This window comes from Dromiciops gliroides, chromosome 3 (genome assembly GCF_019393635.1).
Source record: "Dromiciops gliroides isolate mDroGli1 chromosome 3, mDroGli1.pri, whole genome shotgun sequence".
NCBI classification, from domain to species: domain Eukaryota; kingdom Metazoa; phylum Chordata; class Mammalia; order Microbiotheria; family Microbiotheriidae; genus Dromiciops; species Dromiciops gliroides.
The window spans coordinates 273072742-273093582 of NC_057863.1; the positions used below are offsets into that span (position 1 = coordinate 273072742).

General features: G+C 38.1%; 1 long non-coding RNA gene across 1 annotated transcript in view; it reads left to right on the forward strand.

The window, feature by feature from the left end:
• LOC122750854 overlaps positions 1-20841 on the forward strand; it is a 158616-nt gene that overhangs the window by 105268 nt on the left and 32507 nt on the right. The gene's annotated exons all lie outside the window — the stretch shown is intronic.

The following is a 20841-nucleotide window of genomic DNA, read 5'->3' on the forward strand; positions in this document are numbered from 1 at the left end:
AGGGGAAAGATGGCTCAGATGACTTAAACCTATAACAGATGTTATGGGGAATATGCTAGGGAGTCAGTAATTCAAAAGAATCATAACCCAAATCGCCAGGCTCTCCACAGACTGTTCCTAAGAAGACCAGTTTCTCTTTTGGACTCATTGCCCCTGACAGGCCTGGAGTCCATACTGAGATAGACTTGAAAATGGCAATGCTAACCTGTTTCAGTACCAAGAGATCAGTCTCTTTGTGGGAGACTTCAAAAGACAAGGTGGCCCTGGACACAGAGAAGGAAGGTACCTTCAGAGTTGATCTAACAGTACCATGTACAGCAGTGTCATAAGCTTAAGGTTGTTAACTCAATGTGACAGGTTTCTTTTGATTTCAAAATGTAAACCTTTCCACTGTTCAGCTACATTTTTTCCCCACATGCGCACTATTACTACTTCTCTCCCCCCCATGCCCCAATTGCAGAGAGAAAGAGGAAAGGTCACCTCTGCATTTTTAAAAATACAGAATATTAAATTGAGGGAAAAGATACAATGTAACATTAAATATTGATCTTTGAACTTAGAGGAAATGTCTTCTGTATTGTGCTTGCTTTTTTATGATCAGTTTTTAATGATAAATTCTTAAAATGTCAAAGAAAGTAGATTACCATAGTTGATTTGTTTATAACATGCTGCAGATCCACTTTCTCTGGTCTTTGATGATAGTATAAAGAAGATAAGTGAGAAATGTTTGATTTAATATAGCTTTATTTTACAGGACTAGCTAGCATGGTTGGATAAAGCATGATATGTAGGTAGCATATGTAGTCAATTTGATATGAGTAGTTTGGGACTTCCTTGCTGATGTGTGATCCCAGGAATCGGAAGACAAGGTCCACCTCCGCTATTGATTGACTCATTGTGGCTTTTGTTTCTTCATCTGTAAAATGAGGTGACAGAAATGGATGATCAAAAGTCCCTTCAAGCATTAAAATGCTATGATTAGATGGTATATGATGTACTCATTCAATTCCATCCATTCAGTTGGCAAATGTGTGCCCTTGGTCACAGGGGTAACCTAGCCACAAATCCTTTTGCTCCTATTGGGGGAGAACTATAGCCCAGTGATAGTGCATCCTTGGCAATATGATGGATGGAAGCCCCAAGTTTAATCAACAAAAGACTAAATTACAAAGGTTTATTGTAGTTTCTGTAGCAGTTAGCAACTTTTGGTATCAAGACGTTGCTTAGAGATTTTGTCTGTCTTAGTGTACATAAGCAAAAAGGAAGCATTTTCATTACTCACAGTGCTACCACATACTTGTGGCTTAGTGTTTGCCAAATATTTCATTATATAGCCACAGAATCGGGCTGGGTGGCGCAAACAAAATTAGGATCTTTATGTTTCTGAAGTTTGGTATTTTTCTTGATTTGGACTAGTACAGCTTAATCTCAGAGTGGCAGAAGATCACAGTGAGAAGTGAATTGACCCACATCTCAAGTGCAAACTTAAAACACAGGTATAGAATGTGGTCATCGTAGTTAGAAATAGCATTAGGGGAACAGGGAAGGTAACCAATTTCTAGAGGCAGTATGATAGAACAACAGTAATAATTAAATCTCTTTCCTGAAACATAAAATCTTATATCACTAATTTATAAATATTTTTGTTTTCTAGGAAAGATACAGGATATATGTTTTCTGGTTTTTAGCTCTGAAAATGTTATGTTAGCATGAATTGAGCATAAAGAAGAGAGCAAGTATCTACTTATCCAGAACTTTCTTGCAGGTTAACTATCTTTCTCCAACATTAAATAATGGCTTACACTTATGTATCAGTTTTTAGTTAAAAAGCAGTTTCACATTATCTTATTTGATCCTTGCTAAGTAGGACAAGTATTATCATGCCCATTTAGAAGTGAGGAAATGGGTTGAGTTGCTCCAAATAACAAATCCATCAAGTGTTGAAGATAGGTGGCAGAGTGAATGGAGCACTGACCCTGAAGTCCGGAGGTCCTGAGTTCAAATGTGACCTCAAACACTTACTAGTTGTGTGACTCTGAGCAAGTCACTTAACTTCCATTGCTTCCCAAAAACGTGTTGAATCTAGGACTTGAACTCATACTGTTCTTCCCTAAATCTGGTATTCTGTTTACATCTCTGAGCTCCACTATACCATGCAAGCTTCTACAAGTGGAAACATAGTATCATAGTCCAGTTAGTGAACAAGCATTTCTTATGTACCGGGCACTAGGCTATGTTTTGGACATATAAAGAAAGACGGAAACAATTCCTTTCCTGAATGAGTTTACATGGTAATGGAGGAGACAGCATGTAAATAAATAGGCACACAAAAGATACATAAAAATAGATTGTCAGGATACTGATAGAAGAGAGGGTTCTAGCACCTGGGATAGATTAGAAAAGGTCTCCTATGAAATGTGGTGTTTGAGCTAGAGACTTAAAGAAAGCCCAAGGGCACTATGATAACAATGACAGTAGTATCTAAGTCAATTTACTTATTCAGAACCACAACCATTAGATTTCAAAAGAATTCTTTTATAGAACTAAATAATTTTTTTAAAAGGTCATGATGATGATGATAAAATTCATCTGGAGAAACAAAAAGATCAATAATCTAAAAGGAAATAGTTAGGGGGCAGAGAGTGGGAAGGAGGAAGGCCTAGCAATACCATACCTCAAACTTTGTACAAAACAATAATCATCAGAATAATTTGGTGTCAGGGGCGGGGGGGGGGGGTACAGCTAGGTGGCACAGTGGATAAAGCATTGGCCCTGGATTCAGGAGGACCTGAGTTCAAATCCACCCTCAGACACTTGACACTTTACTAGCTGTGTGACCTTGAGCAAATCACTTAACCCTCATTGGCCACCAAAAAAAAAAAAAAGAATAATTTGCTATCGATTAAGAAACAGAGAGGTCTATCAGTGGAGCAGATTAGGGACACAATATACAGAAGCAAATGAACACAGTAACCTAGTGTTTTATAAACCCAAAGATCCCAGCTCTTAGGGTACTCACTATTTAACCAAAACTACTGGGGGGAAAATAAAACGTCTAGGGCAGCTAGGTGGCGCAGTGGATAGAGCACCGGCCCTGGAGTCAGGAGTACCTGAGTTCAAATCCGGCCTCAGACACTTAACACTTACTAGCTGTGTGACACTTAACCCCAATTGCCTCACTAAAAAACAAAAACAAAAAACAACAACAACAACAAAAAAACGTCTAGCAGAAGCTAGATATAGAGCAGCATTGTTCGTAACATACCTAAATAAGCTTCAAATGGGTGTGTATATACAAATACACATATAAAAATACAAAGGGGAGTGTGTGTGTGTGTGTGTGTGTGTGTGTATAGTTGTTATTTAGTTGATTAGTCATGCACAACTCTTTGTAACCCCAGCAAATAGTTCAGTGTACATAGTATGCATGGAGGGAAGTAGTGAAGTCTAACTCTGGAAAGGTAGGGAGGGACTATGTTGGAAAGACCTTTAAATGACAAACTATGATTCTGGAAGTAATAAAAAGCAACTGGAGTTTGAGCAGGAGATGATATGGTGAAACCCTCTGCTTTAAGATCACTAGCAGCTGTGAAGAGGATTGGAGGATAAGGGAGAGAGATCCAAGGCAGGGAGACCAATTAAAAGGTGATTGTGATAGTACAGAAAAGAGGTGATGTGTTCTTGGTTGTTGATGTTTAACTAGAGAGGTGACAGGTGTGAAGGATATTGTGGTGATAGAAACTACAGAATCTGGCTGGTTGTATGCAGAGGGTGAGTAAGAGTGGAACGAGTTAGGTGAGAGAAAGTGGAGGCACTGAGACTAGAGGACTTTTTCAAGGAGTTGAGCTGAGACGGGAAGGAGAGATAGAGAATGATGGCTATCAGTGGTAGTGAGGGGTTTTCATAAGGATGTGGTTAAATATTGGTTTGGTTGTTCTAAGTTTTGTTTGATATAAACACAGCCTTTCCAACTATCTCTGCTATTTAGCTAAATGTCTTTTTCTAATGGTATATTTGGGCTGGATTATGAACATAACATAGTCACGCCAAGACAGAAACTGTAAATATAGCTAATTCTGTTCTAGTGTTGAAAGAGATCTAAGTGAGTTGAGTTTGTGGTCTTTGAAACAAAGCACAAATCATACCTGATCCCATCATCACTGATATACCATCTGTGTTCTTAGATCATACATGCCTTAAGGACAGAGATGTCTCTGTTTTGTATGTGTATGACCAAGGCCTACCACCATTGCTGGCACATAGTAGACACCTAATAAATGATCATTTATTGATTAGAGAACTTTGATCTATTTCCCAGTTTGTTGTGGCAATAGCCATACTTCATTAAAATCTGCAGATTGTTTAATACTTAATACCCATAATACCTGATACAGTTGTCTTCACCCAGTAGATTCTTGAAAAAGATTGGTCATGATGAGTGAAGTTCTGAATACTACAGAAAGATCCACCTAGGGCTGCATAAGGAGGGAAGATGTTGAATTGAAGAAATATATTAGTTATACTGATAAACACATCAGTGGCTTGTTGTTACTCAAACTTGTGATTTCAGCTGTGTAAAGAATTCCTAGTTTGGAAACTTCTTGCAACGGTGCAGATTGGCCATTTGCCTAAACATTAGAATCTCAGGAGAGTTGTATGGGGACATGAAGAGGTAGCGACTTGCCCATGGTCACATAGGATCAGGGAAAGCCTTGAATACTGAGTCCAAAAATGACCTCTCTCTCCACTGTTCCACAATGCTGTATAATCTCCTACAGCATCTGATATAATGTTAATTCCTAGAAACCTAATTCTGTACTTGTCAGTGGGTTCCTTTTCTAAACTTCCACCTTCTTCCCTGTAATTGTGTCATAATTACCCCTACCACAACCACCTTTTTATAACCATGGGAAGGATTTGTCAGGAGGATCTGATGGCTTGTTTCCTCCACCTGTCATCCTAGTGAAGTCCATCCCCCTTCCTGTCACTTCCACCCAAGCTCATGCTGCCCAACAATGTATTGTTTAATGAAAACAACACAGACTGTTAGACTCGGTCCTTCCACATGAGCTTGCTATGTCATTTTGGACAAAGTACTTCACATCTCTGGGCTTCAATTTCCTCATCTGTAAAATGGAATTGAATTAGATAGGCCTTCTAACTTTAGGAATTATTTTCTACATCATACCCCCTTCCTGCCCCACCACCCCTGTAACCTCCTAGCCAACACTGCTTCTATATGTGACATGTTGAGTTTCCACAGTTATTGTATTCAAGTAAAGTCACTAAATCAGATTCTGTTGGTTAAAGTCTGTGGCATATTTAAATTTCATTGTCCCAGTTAAAAACTCCTGGAAACTCCCTCTTTTTCCTTCCTTGAAGATATGCTTATTCCATGATTGTTTTCTTGAACATAAAATTATTCTGAAATGATTTGGCCTTTGACAATCTGATCGTCTCTACTATCTCTTCCCCTCTGTGTACAAATCTAATCAAGTGCTCTATCCACTGAGCCACCTAAAAACAGGGCAAACTTTTTGGGGGGGAGGAGGAGGGAGGGAGGCAATAACTAAGGAGGCAGTAACTAATACCTAAAGAGAATCAGGGAAACCCTTCATGCAGAAAGTGGTGCTTGGCACCACTCCAACGAAAACAAAAGATTGTATGTAGGAGGTGGAGGAAAAGAAGGAGTACATGGCCAGGGAAAAGACATGAAGGCAGGAGATGGTGGAGATGGAGTGTTGAGCTTGGGGAAACAACAAGAAGTCCTGTGTGATGGGTCCCAGTGACATAGGAAGAGCAGGAATGTGTAATAAGGTTGGAAAGGAAGGTGCGGGGAGGCTTTAAAGATCAAACAAAAGAACTTCTATCTGATGGTAGAGGCAACAGGGAACCATTGGAGTTCATTGAGTCGAAGAGAGACATGATCAGATGTATGCTTTAGGAAGATCATTTTGGCAGCTGAGTGGAGAGGGGATTAAGGAGGAGGGGAGAGACTTGAAGCAGGAAGACAGTTCAGGAGGTTTTTGGCAGTAGTCTAGGCAAGAGGTAAAGCAAGACAAACCAAGATGTTGGCTGTGAACAGAAAGAGGAGGGGGACAGATATGAGAGATGCTGTGGAAGTAGAAATGGACAATATTTGGCAAATAATTTTACATATGGGGTGAATGAGAGTGAGGAGGGAAAGATAACACCAAGATTATGAACCTGAGTGACTTCAAAAACATTGTTGTTTATTTCAACAGAAATAGGGAAGTGTGGAAGAAAGAAAGTTTGGCGGGGGGGGGGGGGGGGGGGGGGGGGGGGGGCGGGGGCGGGCGGCGGCGGTGTGGAGATAATGATTGCTGCCGAGAAGTATAGCAGGGTGAGGATTGAGAAAAGACCATCTGATTTGGCAATCGAAAGTCCACTGGCTTTGGAAAGAGCAGTTTTAAGTTGAGCCATGAGGTCAGAAGCCAGATGGATTGCAAAGGACTGAGGAATGAAGGAAAGGAAAGGAAAGGAGAGGAAGTGGGGCCACTTTTCTCTAGGAGGTTGGCTGCGAAAGGGAAGGGAGGTAGACCACTTTGCTGCTAAACTCATTCTTCTTTAACTCTTCTCTCCCCTTCACACCACATGTAATTTTACTGCCAAGTCCTGTTGATCCTGCCTTTCCAAATCTTTCTCATCTGTTTCCTCTTGTAATTCCCAAAGCCCCGGTAGGACAGAGATGTAGCCCTTTCACTATGCTTCCTTGTGGATGGGACAATGTTTAGTTCCATAGCTGTCACATTTCCTCTCCTCCAACATGAAGTGAATCAGCAGATAGGAACAAGTCCGTGATATACTGACAGTATTTTAGCTATGTTAGTCAATTCAGTTAGCATTAAGTGTCTGTTCCATACAAAACGTGCATTATGTAAAGCACCTAAGGATTTTAAAATAATAGCCCCTACTCTGAAGAAATAACCACTTCTATTTCTCCAGTAGTGACTTCATCACTCCCCACCCCACCCCACCCTACCTCATGTAGCTTTAAACCCTTCCATCCATACCTTAAGTGATTTAATGAGTTCCTTTGACCACAGATTCTTTTTTTTTTTTTTTCCATTATCTGGTGACTGATCCACTCTAAACTTCACTTAGCTATCCTCAGACAAGTCTGTTTGTTGCTGGGCTCCTATTTAAGACTCTTCCAGATTGATATGGACTAATAGGGTTTAGTCTCCCAGGTCAATCTTCACTCCACTGTGAGATACTAGCACAGAACCTGAGTGGAACATGGTAAGTGTTATGAGTTAAATAATAGCTGTCAACGGGCAATGACACCATCATGAGACATGTGAAAACCAGCTTTATTATGAGAGAAATGAACATGCATGTGGATCCCAATGAGTTCACAGTACTTACAGAAGTTTGCATATTTATGACCCTACAACAAAAGGAAGAAGAGAAAATTGGGAAGGGGCATAGATAGCATGGGAGGGGGAAGATGCAGTAACCGTCCAGAAGGGGAGGAGCAAGGCAATGGCAAAAGCCTCATTCTTTTCCCTTAGGACCCATTAGACTATCAAGATAAAAGGGTCTGCTTTCTGCAAAGGACCCCAACTGTACAAGCATTTTCCCTAGCTTGGCACAGACTGGCTAGTGCCTGTCTTGCCTCACAAAGACACACAGGGAGTCCAGCTTGAGGTGCAAACAACAAATTATGTTAGCTGATTGGCTTCCTTGACACTTTCAAGGCCCCCTGCATGCTCTGGGTCCAGTTTTTCTGGAAAATGTGGCAACTCTAAAAGACAAGTTCAAGGGATCCCTTGACAGCCTTTAACATAGCTTTAAAACTTCATTTTTGACTTATAAAATGTGGTCTGAGTTCCAAAAATACAATGTAATAAACAAACTTTCAAAACGCAACCTGTTAGTAAGAACTTACCTGTAGAAGAAGGGATCTCTCTCAACTAAAGGAATTTATAATCAATTCAGTTAGAGAAACTACTGTTTTGTCAATTAATCAGTGAATAAAGATTTATTAAGCCCTTAGCATGTGCCAGTCACTCTGTTAAGTGCTGGGGGATACAAATAAAAAGACAACCCCTGTTCTCAAGGAGCTTACAATCTAATGGAAGACGACACACAAAAGAAAGTTGAAATGGGGATGGTCGAGCCCAGTCCAAGGAGGACAGACAATGAGTTGGCTTGTCTGTAAGTCCTTTTTCCATGGAGGTTTTGGCAGGAGTTCTTTGTCCTACTCTCTACCCTCACCCCCACACCCCAATCAGTGGGGCAGAGGATACTGAGAACAGAGAAGAGGTGTTATCACCAAAGTTGATTCAGGCTTACAGAATAATGGATTTCCGGGGAGTAGAATGATGATGAAGTTCAGTCCAAGGAGTGAAATAAAAATGTCTAAATAAAAATAATTATTTTGGTATAGACTTGTATAGTATAAAAGAATCTGTAAACTCACATCTAACCCTTTAGACCAGGGATTCCTGGCCTTTTTGGAAATGTAGTACTCCCTCCTTGCTCCTTCCACTTTTTCCAGTGTTTTCCCTACCTTTTACAGATAGTATATATTAAAATCAATTAAAGTTTGTTTTGTGAAATCTGAAAAAAAAATTGAACAATTTCAAAACCAGGGTTAGCAATTGCACAGCAAAGTTGACCTCTTTAAAAACCGGAACTTGAAAGTAGAGAGATGTCACTGTTGATTTATGTTCTCATGAATGGCCGTGTACATGTTTTGACATTCTCTGTTGCCAAATTCAGATCCTGAGGAGTAGATTCAAGACTTTCTATTCATGAGGACCTAGTCTGAAAGGAAGATCTGCTTCTGATTTGTCTTTCCTCATTTCCCTTTCTCTCCTTCCACTGCCTCTATCTTGTGCCTTCCTTCCCAAATTGCTTTGTATTTAGCAATTTTTGTATATGCTTTAGTTGCGTATATATGCTGTAACGATTGGAATAACGCCACCTGCTGGATACTTACTGTAGAAGAGTTCTGCCCATGAAGGGAAGGTCTTTGAGGGCAAGACCAGGCATCAGGAAGTGACGCAGACTAGTGGGAGGAGGAAGGAAGAGACTGGCGCTCAGTCTGGCTCTTTTTCCTGAGGACGCTGGCGGAGAAGGGAGCTAGAAATGTGCTCTTCCTTTAATAGATAGAGATCTAGGCCTTTCTCTCTCTCTTTACCAAATTCTTATTCTCCTTAATAAATGCTTAAAAGTCTAACTCTTGCTAAAGCTTATAATTTATTGGCGACCACTCATTAGATATTTTAGACAGTTTTCCTAGAATTTTAACCCTTAACAGATGGCTGACCACGAAGAGGAAAGCTAACCCTCAGTCTTCTTCTGATCTTCTGGTTGGGTAAGAAATTTCCCCTCCCTCTCCCTTTAACTGCTAAGTACTGGCGTACTGGCTGTGTTTTCCCTTTAAATTTTTTCGAATGGACCTTTTAAACTCCCTAATTATCCTATTTTTGATTTTAGTCTGTTTAACCAGACAAATGGGAGATAAGATCATGTTAATGCTTTGTTTTTGTGGATTTTCTATTTTTCTTTTTATTTTTGTTAAAAGAGCCAGCAACTTACTCACACAAGGAAATATCTCTCCCTCTCCCAACCATGCTTTTTCAGAGAAACCTGAAGAGATTCCCGCAGCTTTTCCCAGTTCTAACAGTAATTGTTGCTTTAATTTTGCATGCCTGGAGGCAATGACCCACCCTCTAGAAGCTTTTAATCCCCTAGCACCTGGAGGCAAAGTGGGGGAAGAGGAATCCAGGCCTGAGTTCAAAATCAAGTCTGATTCAAATTGCTCTGGTCCCTCCCCTCCTCTCCAGACCCCACCCTCTACTCCTCCTATGGCCAAGCCCATAGCTTCCCCTGCCTGGGAAGTCCAGAGATCTAATGCTCATGCTCAACTTTCTCTAACTACATTTGCAGCTTCAGGCTCAGCCCTTCCCCAGCCTGGCTGTGCTTCTGAGACAACCTTAGAAAACCCTTTAAATTCCAGATATGCTCGTTTTGTTCATAATTTTGCTAACCTGCTTTTGTCTTTCATTAGTAATCTTATAAAGCATTTGTATGGTGAAAAGACTGACAGACAATATAGAGGGGTTAAAGAAGAAAAACTTAAGCTGAATAAGAATGACAATCATCACCATAGTTCAAGACTCTGCTTCTTTTGCCATGGAAGGGTATATATTTTACAGAAATATAGAAGTAAGCAGCAAGGTATTGATATGAGTATTGGGGATTTTAGATATCGGAATCAAAAGTGTTCTGAATTCACTCAGAGTGATAGTATCAGTTCAGAGGTTACATAGGATTTCTATGCTATTACATATACATTTTGAAATTAATGGTATGGGTTTATTTTCATAGAGATTTTCAGGCTTGAGATTGTGTCTTATACTTAGTTTTTAAAACAAGGAGAATATTTGTAAAAACTTTTTAGTCATGTGATCAAGTTTATATTTTATAATACTCTTATTAATATTAAATTCATGCTCATGTAGATTTCCTTAGTTTGAATTTCACTGTTTTTTATTGTTCCATGTGTATTTTCTTCTATTCATTTATCTAATTTTAAAAAATTGAGAGATGGTTTTGATTTCATAATACAATGTTAATTCTAGGAGTATTGTGCTCCCATATTCTGAGTTGTTTGTTTTTGTTATTTTTTCTCAACTGATTATTTGATCAAACTCTTTAAAGCATTTCCCTGGCAAATTGTTTGCCATGGCAAGTGTAAATTGATTCTAGGAGTATTATTTTTGATAAGCATATTCCAAAAAAAAAAGAGAGGAACATTTGTAAAAGTTGTCTTTGAGATTGTGTTGTGCTTTAACTTGTATTCAAATATGTTCTGATTTTTCACAAAAGTAATTGTATACTAAGTAAAAAAAAGGGGTATTATTTGAAATTGTTGCATAATTATATATTATATTCTGAGTCAAGATGTATTCACATTTTTTGCAATCATTTATTATCCTCAATTTTTAAATCCATATGAGACTTGGATTATGGGAATTTATCATTTAAGACATTAATTGCCTTTATTCTGAGTTATCAGATGCCAGTTGGCCAAGATGCCATCCAATCACAAGAGGAATACATGCAAGAGCAGACACTGAACTGTCACATGAGGGGAGACATGCATGAAGTCAAGGTATGGCCGAGGGAACGGCTTTTGACTAATGTTGAGGTTGGATTCTCTTGGTTTAATATTTTATTTTATTTTTCCCCACAATATTGTACAGATGGCTGGAAGTATTCATCCCACCCATCTCATTTCTACACCTGGCTTCTATGCTCCCTCCTATATGCCTGATGCCATGGACATCTCAATCCCATGTATCTGATTAAGTCTGACTCAGTTTCCTCCAATATGTTTGGTGGCATGGACATATATTCCATCCACCTATTTTAGACCTGGCATACTGCATGGGCAGTATATATTGCTCAAGTGTGGGAATGCTCATATCCCATCATTTCTCTGTTCTTTTATGGTAACCCCCATAATTATCTCAGGTGTCATGATAAATAACAGTGTTGAATTTGGCCTTGACATCTGTTACCAATTATATTAGATTTTCTAATTTCTCATAATGGCATGAGGATAATTAGGCAGATGATGCAAAAAGTGATGAAACAAAGATTAAAATTATTTTTATTAATTAATATTGCAGCAATTGTCTTCTCAATTACCCTCCATAAGGGGGGACTATAGTAATATTATAATTTTAAAGAATGTTTCAATTTTTGTTTTATTATATGTTTCATGTGTAACAACTAAGATTCTGAATTCCCTTAGACATGTTTTTGAGAACTTTCATTGTTTGATTTGATTATTGACAAAGCTATTTTAAAGTTGTGTTAAGCTCAATTTTGTAGGAAATTTTCCTGGCTGATTACCAGCATCCACACATCAACCCCTGAAAAGACTTCCATTCCACGACTACACCTAGAGGACATCTGAGAAAAGACTTTCAGAGACTTTAAATGAACAGTTTTGATTTGTTGTTTTTGTTGTTTTTTTTTCTCTTTCTGTTATAATATACACCATCTGTAACGTGTATTCTCTGCAGAGGCCCTCCCTTTGCAAGACTAATGTCAAAGCGTCGGTTCATGAGGACAAAAAAAAAAATCGCCCCTCTGGACAAAACTTTCCTCTCTTCCTTTTCTATATTGTTGTTCACATATTATTAGTTAGCAATAGTTATCATATTGTTTTTACTGTTCCGTCAAGGAAACATTGTTTCTTGAGGAACAACAGGGGGGACTGTAACGATTGGAATAACGCCACCTGCTGGATACTTACTGTAGAAGAGTTCTGCCCATGAAGGGAAGGTCTTTGAGGGCATATGTATTTTTATGCATCATTCTCTCCTGCATTAGAATGTAAGCTCATTTCAAGTAGGGATTGTTTCATTCTTTGTACTTGCATCCCCAGTGCCTCAGTACTGTATCCCTAATGTCAGACACACAGTAGGTGCATAAGAACTACTTCTTGCCTGATTTCAGCATTTGAACTGCAATTTGGTGTATGCTCATGTATTAATTACCAGTCATGTTTAGAGTGCAAAGGTTGATTTGAGGACCAATTTAAATCCAAACTTTTAACTAACAAGGGGAGCTACTTCTCTGTAATCAAAACTTCAAAATGGAGATTCAGGTAGAAATTGAAAAGTTACAACTTGGCTTATCTTTTAGTGGCCTTGAAATAATTTATTTGGAGACCTACTACTCCACTTTACCTAACCTACACAGAGGGATGGTGATGCTCTTGATCTTTCTATAACGCAAAAGGGTTCCACTTCTATAATTAAAAATCTTGATATCCCTTTATCTGATCACCCTCTCTTAACATTCCCTCTTTCCTTGTACCTTATTCTTTAGGGGCAGCTACGTGGCACAATAGATAGAGCACTGGCTCTGGAGTCAAGAGTTCAAATCTCACCTCAGACACTTATTAGCTGTGTGACCCAGGGCAAGTCACTTAAGCCCAATTGCCTTAAATATCTTCGGCCATCTCCAGTTGTCCTTTAGTGAACTAGTTCAACTCTATGCTATTCTCTGCTCTTAAGTTCTTTGCTCCCTTTTCATATTTGCTTCATTCTTTGCCAAACCCCAAAACCTTATGAATCCCCCCATGCCCCTCCTCTGTTCTTACTCTCATGCTCTTATTAAAATTGTAGAGAGCCACTAACCTGTGCTGACTGGGCCCACTACACATTGATGTAATCTAACCCAAACCGGGCCTTCCATCACTATGCCAATTTTTTCCCTCCTCCCTAATGTATTCATTCTCCTTGTCTTTTCATGCTTCCCACAGTATTTCTTTGCCTCTTCAACTGAGATCTTTACTTCCTACTTTACTGAAAAAATCGAGCATATTCTCAAAAAGCTTCCATTTCTTTCCTCTCTATCTAACAACTCCTTGATAACATCCCCCCCACACACACACAATATTTCTTAAAATAACCTTTCTCCTAGAAAATGCCAACCCCTCTAAATGTACTCTTTATCCAATCCACTCCCCTATTCTCCAGCAGATTGCCCTTACTATTAATTCAGCCTCTGCCTCTTTCTTTTCTTTTTTTGCAGGGCAATGAGGGTTAAGTGACTTGCCCAGGGTCACACAGCTGGTATCAAGTGTCTGAGGTCGGATTTGAACTCAGGTCTTCCTGAATCCAGGGCCAGTGCTCCCCCTCTGCCTCTTTCTAATCCTGTCTTTCCCTATCTACTGTTTCCTTCCTTGTTGCTTATAAACACACTCTAGTCTCTACCATCCTTGAAAAACAAAAATAAAAAATAAAACTTCAGTGTCATCATCCCTGATATCATTTCTCCCTTTCTTAGCCAAAATCCAACAAAAACCTGTCTGTACTTCTTCTTTTCTCTCCTTTAACCTCTTCATTCTACCTTCTAGCCCCACCAACTCTCCCCAAAGTTACTAAGGATCTCTTAATTGCCAATCTCATGGGCTTTTCTTCTTGGTCCTCCTCTTTCTTATCTTTTGCAGCATTCAGCAGTGCTGGCTGGGCCACCTTTCTCCTCTTGGATACTCTCTCTTCTCTGAGTTTTTGTGATATGGTTTGGTCTTAGTCGTCCTCAATCTCCTTTGCTCATTCATCATCCATGTTACCACAACTTGGGTGTCTTCCAGTGCTTTGTCCTGGGGCTTCTCCTTTCTTCCCATGCAATCTTACTCTATAATCACATCAACTCCCATGAGTTGTTATCTCTTTCCAGATAATTCCAAGATCTGTATATCTAACCTTAGTCTCTCCCTTGAGCTCCAGACTTGCATTTTCAGCTGCCTTATTAGACCTTTTAAACTGGATTGCAAAATCAAAATGACCAAAACAGAACTTGTTGTCCCCACTACCTCTGCTCCCCCTGGGGAAAAAAAAAAAACAACTTACCTATTAGTCTTAAGGGCACACTAATCTGTTTTCCAAAAAGGCTTAGCCAACTTAAGTTTGGGGGCCACTTCAGTTTGTGAAACTGCCTCCAAAAATATGGAGGGATTGACATTTTTATTGGGCAAGTTATGGTATATAAATGTGATAGAATATTATTGTGTGATGAAAGCGATGATTTCAGAAAAACCTGAGAATTGAATGAACTGATACAAAGTGAAGTGAACACAACCAGAACTATATATACAATAAAAAGAATTCTGTAAAAACAAACAACTTTAAAAGACTTAGGTATTCTGATCAACACAGTAACCAACTATAAGTCCTAAGGACTCATGATGAAACATGCCACCCTCCTCCTGATAGAAGGGTGATGATGGTCTTGGTTTGTTTTTTTTGTTTTGTTTTTAGTGAGGCAATTGGGGTTAAGTGACTTGCCCAGGGTCACACAGCTAGTAAGTGTTAAGTGTCTGAGGCCGGATTTGAACTCAGGTACTCCTGACTCCAGGGCCGGTGCTCTATTCATTGCGTCATCTAGCTGCCCCGATGATGGTCTTGGAGTGTGTAGATGGAGTCTTTTTTTTTTCTTTTGAAAATAGCCAAGGCAGGGATTTGTTTTGCCTGATGTGATGTTTTTAACAAGAGTTTTGCTTTTCTTGATTTCTCACTGGGGGAGGGGAGCAAGGATGGAGTGGAACGAGGAGGAAAGAATGCAGACATAAAATAAAATAAAATCTAAAAAAATAAAAGAAATTTATTTTGAGGTTCCAAAGGGTAGCATAGGCAAAACCCACACAAATATTTTGAAGTAAGCAAATAAATTATAACTCTCATTCATATAGCACTTGACCATTTACAAAGTAATTTGCTCATCTACAACCTTGAAAGGGAGGTTCAGAGAATTTAGTGACAGAACGAGCACCAAAACTTTCTAAACATTGGATATTATAAAATACTATGGTTCTTTTTAGAATTCATTGATTTAGGGCACAGGAAAATAACAGTACTTTTTAATACTGTAAATAAATATCAAAAGAGATCTCATAGGGGGCAGCTAGGTGGCACAGTGGATAAAGCACTGACCCTGGATTAAGGAGGACCTGAGTTCAAATTTGACCTCAGACACTTGACGCTTACTAGCTGGACAAGTCACTTAAACCTCATTGCCCCACAAAAAACAAACAACAACAAAAGCAACAAAAAAACCCTATGATTTTTACAAAAAAAAAGATGATCCCATATATATATATATATATATATATATATATATATTTTAATCTTTTTTTCATACTCCGTGTAAAGGGAATACGTGTGGTACAGTGGAAAGAGCATTCACTGCCTCTAGAGTTAGAAGAGCTGGGTTCAAATCCCATCCCCAATGTTTATTACTTGTGTGACCTTGGGCACACAGTTAATCTCCCTGCTTGCCTCAGTTTACTCATCTTATAAAAATGAACTAGACTAGACAGTTTTTGAAGTCCTTTACAACCCTAAATCTATGATCTTGCAAACCCAAGGTGCCTTCTGTTTTTGTACAGCTCACAAGCTATGAATGGTTTTTACATTTTTAAAAGAATAGAAAAACTATTCTTAGCTCAAAGGCCATACATAGGAGATGGTACAGGCTGACTGCCCCCCCACATCCCCCACCCTGCTGTAGTTTGGTGACCCCTGTTATAAACCACTGGCTCATGGTTAGGTGTTTTCTTTGACATGAAGCAATTAAAAATTTTTGAAAAACCTTTCAGGTGACTTTCATTTGCATTCAAAGTTTTTATAATTATAATCCATCACTTCGTGTGTGCACATGAATAGTGAATATTTGTACTGGAATGTTCTCGAGGCAAAATCATAACTCTTGTCCTCGTTTTTTGCAACATTTCCCCATGCTTTGATCACTTTGCTGGTGGCAAGATGAATTGTAACCTGGTGCATTCCCATCATTACTCATGGTATTTTTGTTCTTTATCAAGTAATATTACATACTGTCGTTATTTATACTTGTGTCTTATTTCATTCTCTGAAGAGACTGTAAATTCTCTGAAGGCTGAATTGTACCTAACCTAAATTTCAATTTTACTCCAGGACCTACCTAGCAAAAGTGATTTGTTGCAAGATCTTAACAGGATATAAAAATGTGTCTTTATAGAAACATCTCAATAAGTTCCTGTTTCTGAGATATGCATAAGCAGTAGGGAAAAAAAAATTAATGATGGGCAGTATTTGAAAAGTTCAGACTTAGAATGTTTTATATCAATTAACAAAAGGTCCCCTGCACCTTCTGGCAAAATTTTGAGAGAAGTCAGTGATTGTAATTAATTTTTAGTTTGTGCCACATATTTGATAGTTGCTCTGATTCATACTATTATAGTCTCCCTTCACCCACAGGAAAACAAACTTAATTTGATTCATACCCTTAGCAGGAAAAAAAAAAAAAACACCCTGATATTACTCACATGGCTATGATTCAGCTCTTGGTTCCCAACCATCTTCTCCATCCTTCTTTTCTCCTACCCAGCCCACCCCCATAACCACCCCCACCCACTGTATATTCATCTGTCATTGAAGCCTAAAACTGACTCAGTATGTTCCTTAAAATGGGCGGGGGAAGAAGGCAAGCAAAAAGTCCTTTTTCTCAGGAAACTATACTACTAGATTCCAAATCGTAAAAGTAATAAGAATGTGTCAATAATTTCTTCCTTGTCTCCTCCTGTGGCTTACTAGAAGATTGAGAACAATTAACAGATCACATTTTCAAAACCAAGTGTTTAAATCACTGAGATTACTTTCTTAATAGTAAAATAGCTGATTGCCATGGGGGGGATACAAATGATAAAACATATGGAATTGGGTTTTCCATATTCATAAATGTCAATTTGTGAATGAGTCACATTTGAGGCCTCTGGCTGGTGCAGTGGGTGGAGTACTGGACCTATAGTCAGGAAGTCCTGAGTTAAGTGCAGCCTCTGTTCTTACTGGCTGTGTGACCCTTCAAGTCACTTAAGCTCTCTGTGACTGTATCCTCACCTGTAAAAATGGAGATAATAATAGCACCTACTTCCCTGGATTGTTGTGAGGCTAGTATGAAATAATCTTTGTGAAGAACTTTATCATCAATATCAGTATAATTAATAATAGTCCCCAAATAGCAATATGTAGAATACACACCCAACAATATGTAATGTACTGTGATGGACATTTTGTAGTGTGTTTTTAAAAATTAATATTTTTGTAGTTCTTGTTTTAAAAGGAAGCTGTATAATTATAAAATTGCAATCTCTGTGCTTGTTAATGTAACTTTCTTTAGGTCAGCGATGAGTTACAAAACAAAATGAATAGCTAGATTAATAATTCTGTCTTGAAGTATCTAGTTTAATTACTGAATAAAATGCTATGTGCAACTGTGAAGATCTCATATATTAACCATTTATGCCTCAGTAAACATGTTCTTGAAGGGTATTATATGAATTAAGGTTTTGTAAATCAAATCTAATTCTTAGGTTATTTGGAATTTACTTATTAATTAATTGAAGTCTCACGAGTATGGGTCAGTGGAAGAGGGAATCATTTTGTCAAGTGAATAAAGGGAAAAGGAAAGAAGTCATTGCGCTAAGTGCTTTACAAATATATTCCCATGGCTGCCTCTAAACAATTCCTGATTTAGCAGATTTGTACTATGTTCGTATGTTGATCTCTTCTCCCCTCAACCTTTTCTCCTTTATTTGAGGAGGAAATAGGGAATTATTTTCCTGTCACATTATTTTTCCTCTGGATAATGAGTTTAGTTGTTAGCAATCCCCTTTCTCTTGGACACTGTTGATGACTCTCTTCCCTCTAGGTTTTTGAAATACCACTTTCTCCTAGTTCTTCTCCTACCTATCTGACTGCACCTTAGCAGTCTCCTTTTCTGGATCCTCATCTAGGTCATGGCCTCTAATCATAGGTGGTCCGCCCCCCCCCCCCTTTTTGTATCAGACACACAGTAGGCATTTAATAAATGCTTGACTGACTAGGAATTAATACTCCAAAGGCTTGGTCAGTGTAGTTAACTTTATTTGAAAAGAATAAGCATGCTCAAAAGAGTTAACAGTAATTAAGTCCTGACCAAGTGTTCAGAGGATCCTCATAGGCAAATTATGATTCTAGCCATAGTGTTCACTCAGTTAGCATGGCAACAGGTAGCAATTTACCCACATGATTTCTTCCTACTAGTGTCATTGTTAACATGTCTACTGAAGGAGGGAAACACAAGGAAAATTATGGAAGTAAATAAAATAAATCAAAATTGTCAAAGATGAAGCCGTACTTGATTATAAATTTAAGTTTTGTGAATTGCAAGCTTGTTGAGGTTAGAATCTCCTTTCATTATTTGATGTTTTCATGAGTGTGTGTGTGTGTAGTCATATCTTGTTTTATAAGAAATATCCTGAATACAAAAGTGAAACCTATAACATGGCTTCCATTATCCTTACTACTTCCTGGGAGGAAAAAAACAAACAAACAAACCCTCTGGGACCTAAAAATTTAAACTAGGTTTGACAGTTGTCTCTTAGGAACAATTGAAATTCATAATTAACTCTTGAGCCACCACTACTATTTTAATGTAGTCAAGCAGTAATTCCCTAAAAAACACCTTTGTTGGCCTGATAGAACTGTAATACAGGTTTTGCCAGTGGCATATTCCAAAGGAATTGCTTATGCATAGAAAGAATTTGACATATCCCAGGTACTGCATAAGAGAGCTCTGACATCGCTCTGTTCAGGTGCTTTCAATGTGAGTAAGGTTATTTTAGCTTTAAAAAAAAATAAACATAAGACCCCCATTAAATTAACATGTAATTTTACCTTTGTATAGAGCTAATAAAAACCTTGAAAATATAGCATACGAAGTTATTTATTATTATCCCCAGCATTGTGTCCAGTAAATAAACTCTAGAAGTGGGGAGGGCTCATGGGATCTAGATCTGGAAGGAATCTCAAAGACCCTCTAGACTAACCCTCTCATTTTGCAAATCAGGAAACTGAGGCCCCAAATCAATTGCTCCAGGTTGCATACGTAGTAAGCATTAGAGAAAGAATTTGAATCAACAACATCTGACTTAAGAACCAGTGTTTTCCCCACTGTAACACATAGCCACCTTAGGGGAAGAGTAATTATATGTTTCTAGAATGTGTTACCCAGATGCCTATTGCAAAGAAATTAAATAATTCAAGGAAAGTTTTCCTAGTTTTTAATTCTATTTTTAAAGTGCAGCAAAGTATGCTATGAAAAGGTTAAGGTTGTAATTTTTAAACTAGTAGAAAATGAAATGTAAAAAGAAGATTTCCAAAGGATTCAGTAATCATTAAACCGTTCAACTGGCGATCCAAAATGCTGCATAAATGTAGAAATATAGTTTTAACAGGTAAATTCTACTTGATGGTGATATATAAAATAGAACTTGTAGCTGTCCGCTCACTTGTAAAATTGGTAACTTCGTGGTCAGAAAAAGCAAACATAACTTTCTTCAGATTAATTCTATTAATTCTAATTCTTCTGCATTTTATCCAATTGTAGGAAACTAATCAGAATATATTTTCAAATGAATGTCTGTGTTTAGCCTTACTGTCTCTAATTTCACTATATTTCTGGGATTAACTATAGTCAGTGTATAATAGTATGACTGAATCATAGCTACATGAGCCCTTTCACCCCATTTCTTAAAAAACACCCTTGTTCTGAGGAGCAAAGGGGTGGGGTTTAGGGAGCTGGAATAATTATGGCTGGTTTTCCTGACATACACTTAATACTATGCAAACAGCACCAGAGTTCCTCCTCTTGTTACTTAAAAGAAAAATAGCTACTGTGGCTTTGTGATCAAAATGTAACTATCTCAGATGTGAAAGATGGAGCAAAGACCATAGTTTGAAATCAATCCTATTGAATGGCTTGGAAATAGAATGAGAACAACAAAATTTCGTTAAGAAACACTTGTAAGTACTATTTTTGGAGAGATACAAATAGGTTTGGTCCTACTTTTTTTTTAACCTAGAACAGATCTTTAAAATATTTGATGATTTGGAGAAAAAAATACATCATTTTTACTTAAAAGGGGAAAATTTTAGTTATTGTAATGAATATTTCCTCCAGATTTGAAAAAAGTTCAGAATTGTTTTTGTGACAGATGTTTTTATTAGTTACTGTGCTCACTGGACCCAGTATTTCGTTACTTTTACCTGATTAATCATAGCCATTTGAAACAAATACTTGTAACTGAAAAATCTCCATTTGACGTAATATCCTTTCGGAAACCAAAAATGAGGAAAAGGGGTGTGTGTGAGAGAGAGGGGGTGGTATTATAGTACAGCTAATGTTATGGGGAATCAGTTCTTTTTCCTTTAATATTTTTGGAAAATAAAATTTTAGAAACATTGTAAAAGGGGGAGGGGGGAGGGG